Source organism: Cibotium barometz, chromosome 10, assembly GCF_041138505.1.
Source record: "Cibotium barometz isolate CiBa-2024 chromosome 10, ASM4113850v1, whole genome shotgun sequence".
In the NCBI taxonomy this organism is placed as follows: domain Eukaryota; kingdom Viridiplantae; phylum Streptophyta; class Polypodiopsida; order Cyatheales; family Cibotiaceae; genus Cibotium; species Cibotium barometz.
Window position 1 is genome coordinate 48,694,525 of NC_141055.1, and position 7,761 is coordinate 48,702,285.

Genomic DNA, 7,761 nt, shown 5'->3' on the forward strand with positions numbered 1-7,761 from the left:
TCCTTTTGAATTTCCCATTTGTATTTCAGAAGAACATTCAAAATAACATTGTGTAAGCTACAATCATGAAAAAATCACTACAGATTCAAGTTTGGTGACATGGCATTAAGAAGTTATGAGGATGGAACATACATCAAATAGGGGAGGTGTTAACCTCATTTTGGGCTTAACAAAGGCACTCTCTACTATACAAATGGGAGTAGAAAATTGTACATTATGTGAAAAGCTCGTAAATGACCAAGCTTAATAAGTTAGGATTTAAGTTTGTGTGACTAAGTGTGAATAAGGGCCAGATGTATATAAGGAAATTTCTCATAATACAAGGACAGATGTATATAAGTGAATTTCTCATAATACAAGGACACAATCCCTCTTTGTGCCACTTGCGTCTTTCTTATCTACTTACCCTCTTGTGCTCTAGCCTTGTGTGCGAGAGAGAGTTCAAAGTAGAGTGTATGATTCTTTATGCATGTGCCTCTTATTTGTTGTGCGAGAGTGAGCAAGAGTGAGAGAGGTAAGTCCTTTTTCAGAAAAGTGCATCTAACTTCTTAGAGGTGACAATAAGAAAGAGATTCTAGAGATTGGAGCTAGCAATCACTGATGGTGCTTGGAGGTTAAATGAGCATAAATTTGGATGAAGGACATGGTGAATCCCTAGAAATGGGAGGCACTACAATATGCCAAGCCGTAAATTCACCTATAGGCTCAATAATAAATGTTAATTAAAGAATGCATTGAAACATCCTGACTTTGGACCAAGTTCTAGTAGTGGAGAGCGAGAGCAAGACCATCAAGGTTTGGCCTAGTCAAAAGTACACAATCCATATCATCAAATCAAGGTTCAGTCCAGTCAAAACTATGTAATCTATCCAGACGCCACACTTTTCTAAACATTTGTCGTCCGATCTAGAGTTGGGAATATCCTACCTATGACCTTGGCTAAGTAGTCCAACAATCACCATGGTGGACATGTCATACTTTTGTGACACCACGCGTGGCAGACAATCCACAACCTAATCAAGGTTTGGCCTCAACAACCATCATCTATCTAAGCTACTAGCAACCCAAGTCCTAAACCTACAAGTAAAAAGAGTTTAGATATTTGGAATCTACTTTTCGAGTCCTTTCTAATGATATATAATATAACGAACAAACTTGCATATTCAAAAAGTCCCAAAAATTGGTGATGAAGCGTGAATGATTTTAGCCAAGTTAATCGTGTTTGCAATTGATACTACATCATTATCAAATTTAAAATTTTTTTGAATATGCAAAAAATGCTCGTCATACTATATATCATTGGAAAGGTCTCAAAGAGTAGATTCCAACTGTCCAAACTACGCTTACTTGTGAGTTGATTTGTAAAAATTTCACCGTATATCTATTTTTATAGAGAAAGAATATGTAAAAATCCCTCTCAAAGTGGGAAAGAATATGGCTGCTTGGAGAGGGACAACATCGTCGACGGATTAGCAGGATCTCTACTTGGGATAAAACAGCAATGTCCGCATAGTTACTTAATTGGTGTATAGTGCCCATAAGTAGAACTCATCTCTTGTGTGCTCTTGGCTCTTGTGCATTGTGCTTGAGTGACTGAAAAAGATTGTGTGCTCTTGGCTCTTGTGCATTGTGCTTGAGTGACTGAAAAAGCTTGCCACGCTAGCGGCCTGCTCAACCATGACCACTCCTTGTAATAGGGGCCTTACATATGAGCTAGCTGCAGTCCAGACATAACATATTGAGGATGGAGTGAGAATGACATATGTTTCAAGGTAGCTCCCATTACTGACCAGTTTTAAGGCCAAGATAAAACCTCAACAAGGATTACACTGCAAGTTTCTACATCAGCCTGTAGCAAATGCAGCGTTTGAAAATGATTCGGCCAACACATAAATATTTCACATCCACAGCAGGTTCTCACTAGAGCCTAATCTTCTCTCCAAAAGCTATCTCAAACAGTCGACAAGTTTTTGACTCAGATAGTTGGATACACACCCAAAGGAGTAAACACTACTTTCTCCTTGGCTGGAGCTGGCGATTTGCTTTGGGTTTTGGGTATCTATACGTATAACTTACCATGAACCATAGAAACGAATGGCATCAATTGCAAACATTAGAGAGAGCACAATGTTTGCATCAACCTGTCTCTGTTGGTAACAACCATTTGCTCCCAAAGCTTGCAATGGTGAAATTATGCTGGTGAATGGTGATATGTGAACCTAAAGGCTGAAACAATTACACCTCACAACCTGTGAAACTAAAGAGAAGGTTGCATAGGATAGGGAGACATGGTTGATACCAATAGGGAAGAAGCATGACTGATACCAAGCTGAAGTTGATCCAAGCTGATAACGATAGTCATACACAGCACACACAAATGAGTGTGCCCCAAGGTACATCCCCTCCCTTGGCATGCAATCCTAGTGCCCTAGCCAGTGCTCACTTGTTCTCTCATAGCCAGCTTCCTCTCTCCGTGGGGCTCATACTGATTAGCTTTGAATAACTCTGGGCCCAGTCCATTATCCGCACATACATCTCATGGAAGGCACCATGCACATAACACTGAAAACAGCTGTGAGATCCCCAGCTATCGGAGCCAATGGCAACCCTTACTCTTTATGTAACAACACCTTCTTAATTCCCAAGTACAACACATGCCTTCCCTATGCCAAAACTTTGTAACATACGGTACAACAGATTTTAAATATATATGGTGATAGCATCATGACCCTTCAATTTGTCTATATGTTGACTCCTTCGATGCACCCGTCCATCTCATATGTGCATTTCATACAATCATATGGTCACTCATCCCAACTGTGAGCATCTGCATAGATATTGGAAAACAGGATAAATGATGCAGCCTGTTTTGCTTCCTGTCTCATTACGCAATTAAAGGCTTGTCTACCAAGCTCTGCATTGCCCAATTCTCTACAAGCACCCAGTATAGCACTCCATGTAACAAAATCCGGTTGAAAAGGGATCTTCTCCAAGATTGCCACAGCCTCATTGATCTGGCCTGCCCGGCTTAGGAGATGAACCATGCAGTTGTGGTGCTCAAGAGTGAGAGCAATGCTGTACTTTTCACTCAGAGCCTGAAGAAAATTTTGGCTTTCATTGATAAGACCTGAATGGCTGCAGGCAGCAAGAACACTCATCAATGTGATTGAATCTGGTTGTATGCCTTCCTTTTTCATTCTCTTAATCAACTGAAAAACAAGCTCACTCTTTCCTTCACGAGCATATCCTGATATCAGCATGCTCCATGAAACTACATCCTGAACCGGCAGCTTTGAAAAGACTTCCTTTGCCTCTGAAAGTGAGCCACATTTGGCATACATATCCAGTAAAGCACTCCCGACATGAGGGTCTCTTTCAAACCCCTCCTTCAAAATCTCAGCGTGTAGTTTTTGGCCCATGCCTATGGCTCCTATGCAACCACATGCTTTCAAGCTGCAAACAAATGTGACAGTATCTGGAGACACATCCTGTCCATGCATTTTTTCTAGACAATCCAATGCTTTCTCTCCATGCTCATGTTCAGCATACCCTGCAATTAGAGCAGTCCAGGAGACGGCATCTCGACACCCAAGCTTATCGAACATTTCTTGTGCTTCTTTTAGTAGGCCACATTTGGCATACATATCCACCAAAGTGTTGCCGAGCAAAGGAACACCTTCAAATCCCCCTTTCACAAGCTCGTTGTGTATTGCTTGGCCCTTCTCTACAGCTCCTATGTTGGCACATGCTTTCAAGGCACCAAAAAATGTGATAGCGTCTGGAGGTACACCCTCCAGTTGCATCTGTTCGAAACAGTCAAGTGCTTCCTCACCAAGAAGACCGTGTTCAGCATACCTTATGACCAGTGCACTCCATGCAATCACATCTCGAACCTGCATCTGATCAAACATGTCTTGCGCTTCTACCATCAAGCCACACTTGATGTACAAATCCACTAAAGTATTGCCAATGGATGTATTATCTTCAAACCCCTCCTTCACAATCTCACCATGTACTTCTAAACCTCTTTCTATGGCCCCCATGACACCACAAGCCTTCAAACTGCAAACATATGCAACAGCATTTGGGGACACCCCCTCAAGCTGCATCTCTTCCAAACAACTCAATGCCATCTCCCCGAGCCCATGGTCCATGTACCCTGTGGCAAGCGCGGTCCACGATACCACATCTCGGACTTCCAGCTTGTACAGCACTTCCCATGCTTCCGCAAACGAGCCACATTTGGCATACATATCCACCAAAGTATTTCCGACAAAGAAATCACTTTCAAACCCTTCCTTGATGATCTGAGCATGTAATTCTCGGCCGCTTTCGAGGTGATCCAATCTGGCACAAGCTTTCAAGAGGGCTTGAAGTGTATACACGCTAGGATGTACACAGTACTCCTGCATGATGTGGAACATGTCAAGGGCATGATGGTATTCCCCACATTCAATGTAACCATGTATAAGAGAAGTCCAAGAATACTCGTTCGGGTTTATTAATCTGTTGAAAACCACCTGGGCACAGGACATGCTCCCACATTCTACATACATGGGGACAAGGTAGTTTTCAAGGATACTGTGATTTTCAAGCCCATGTTGGTACATGAGGATGTGTAATAGCTTGGCTTTTTCTAGATTTTGGTTTTTTCTGCTTTTTTGTAGCATGCAGATGAGATCCTCCACGGAGGGCAATTCATCCATGTGTTTTAAGAAACCAAGTGCCTCGTCTAAGCTTAAATCACAGTGATTAACTGGATTAAGATATGATTTGAGTGCGTTATTAGTGGGCTTGCCTCCGTGCCCATGGCCATCAGTCTCCCGCATTGACAAAGGATGTGCAGGGCTTAACCATGAATGACAAGTAGGTGCTCCGCTCCACTTCATGTCCTCAAACGTAGTGAAAGTTTTTGAGAATGCTTACCGTAGGATCCTTAGAGGACTACCCGATCCCATCACAAGCATCCATTGTTTGAGCGCTGTGTGCGCGCGCGCGTGTAACTCGTTACCTTCGCATTTTTCATATTTATTGGGCTGCCTTGGGAAAAGGTAGTAATATCAAGTCCTTGGCAGCCTCAGCACCAAAGGGCACTAAGTGCCCAGCATGGGATCTAGGGCCCTGGATGCCCTCCTCGGTTGGGTGCAATCTGGACCGTTCCATTCATGTCGGGGAGCTTGGTTAAATATAGTAAACTCAGTCATTTTAATGATGTGGTTAAAAAGAGGCCAGCGTGGTTGTTTCAATCTGGACCGTTCCGTTCAGATTGGGGAGCTTGGTTCAATATAGTAAACTCAGTCATTTTAATGATGTGACAAAAAAAAGTCAGGTAGGAGGCTCGATAGGTATTTGACGTGGTTAAAAAGAGGCCAGCGTGGCAGTTTCATGTGGATAGGGACAACCTCTTTAACGATTTGATTTGACTTGGGAAGGAATTAGAATTTGAATGAGGTCGAATCTTTATCAATGCTTGTTGGATGCCCCAACCTTGCCTCCTGAACCTCTTTGTCACACCGGCTTCCTCTCTAGCTTGGCAAGCTTCCCAAAGCTTCCAATGGGATGCGAGATATAAATCAGGAAGGCTATCTCTCTCTCCCCTTTTGTCCACATCTCTCTCTCTCTCTCTCTCTCTCTCTCTCTCTCTCTCTCATTTGAAACTATGTGAAACTACATGCAATAGCATATACAAAATTTAGAGGCAACTTACCAAGCTTTTCCTTATTGCATTTTTGAACTCATGAAGATCCCATGCTTAACTCCAATTGACGGCATAATAATCTTTACTTCTAGTAGATCCATGGCATGGGTTCCCAAATCCATAAGCTCATTAGGGGAGAGGCTCCTTAATCAAGCGCCTAATAAAAAGCCTTGTACCTTTACACTCCTAAATAGGAGGTCGTTTATCCCGACCTCCACGTGGGGTGTGTTAAAATTAGAGCAATGTGATGAGCTATGGTGGATCAAATACTAGAATCAACATCATTAACAAAGTGATTAGATAATAATTAAGACGTGATTAGTAAGTAATTAACTAATAGATTAATATAGGCGTGGATAATCAAAAACTAGCAAATTCTCATTAGGCCAATGCCTCAATTTATAGAGTTTACACCCAAGTATCTAATCCCACTGAATTATAGAGTTTACATCCAAGCATCTAATCCCATTGATTTCTCCTTGATTCACTCCACCTCTTTTGCTTGATTCTCTCCACCTCTTCCAGAATATCTCCACACTTCCTAAATCTTCTCATGCTACCCTTTGTTCTCTCCCAGTAGATTCTTCTCACCTTTTCACAGGTTCTCTCACATTTACAGCCTCTAACCAAGGGCTTGTTCCCGCACACACCCTATTCACTTGTATATTTCAACACCTCCCCTCAAGTGAATACTCCTAGCATACCTGGACCCTATACCAAGTTTTCCTCTTACGTGATAGTCCGTGAGACCAGTGTCTAGCACACCTCCCCTCAAGTTAACTTAGCACACCTAGACCCTATACCAAGTTTCTCGCTTACTTGATAGTCCGCCGACCAGTGCCTCAAGTCCCTAAACTCATAGTCCTTGACACTCTCTCTCTCTATGTGTCCAAGGCTTACTACAAGTGCCCGCGACCTTGACTAAAGTGCTCACATATACATCTACCACGTGGCCTACATCATTGGTGGCTCAGAGGTGGTTTTACTTTGTTGGGGCAGGTTACATTGGGTTGTGGGCTCTCTCTCTCTCTCTCTCTCTCTCAGAGATTTTCACATGGCTCCTCACTCTTTGGAGCCTCACATCTTCTCTTGTCTTCAGTCTTCTTGTCGTGGCAGCTTCTCTTCACGCGTCCATGTCTTCCTCTTCAATGCTTCCTTTAGCTTTTCTTCTTGGTGTGGATCTTCTTCTTGGAAAGAGATGTTCTCTGGCTGGAGCCATGAGCTTGTCCGTCAGTTCTTCTTGCTCCATGTGAGCAACATGTTTAAATGTTTTGTTGACAGTTCTTTTGGGCTTTTGATGTTTATCTTGTATCATTATGCAATGCAAACCCAAATCTATGTGGGAGCCCTACCTCTTGCCTTATTCTGGACAAGGGCAGTGTCTGATCCCATTTTTACATTGATGTAATGTGCCCAATACATAATGCATATGGCATTCATTCTTATGCACATTCCCAAATGCAACTCTGGCTGTAAATAATCTTGAATTTGAGTGTGATTTGCAGGCATTAACCAAGGGTTAAATGCAAAATGATGATTACCACAAATTTATCAGCACAATTTTACCAGAAATTACATTAAATCAAGGGTAACCAATTTGTACGGAATGGTTGGAGTATCAAACCAACTCCGAATTGCAATCTGAAGTTATAGGGATCTGTATCAGATACCTAATGGTTAATTTGAACCCTCAATTGCACCAAAATATAGTGATTAGCATTGGTTTATCACTGATTAACAAATTAATCCTTTGTTTTGTGTGCAGAAAACAGAGTATGCGGGGAGCCCAGATCTGAGGCCTTAGAGTTCAAATGAGCTCAAATCCTTTCAAGGCCATCAATAGCAATTAGTCTAGTAGAGGATTAAGCCAAGAAACACAAGATTTGACCAAACATTGAATACTTAATCTTTGTTTTACCAAAGTTACCTGCAGATTTGATGAAGAGCTTGGATCTCATTGTAGACTTGATCAAATCAATTTCTGACTTCACCAGCTTGTAGAGCATGCTTGAAAACCCTCAAGGCTAAGAGGAATTAGACCCATTTGATTGGATGAAGTAGAG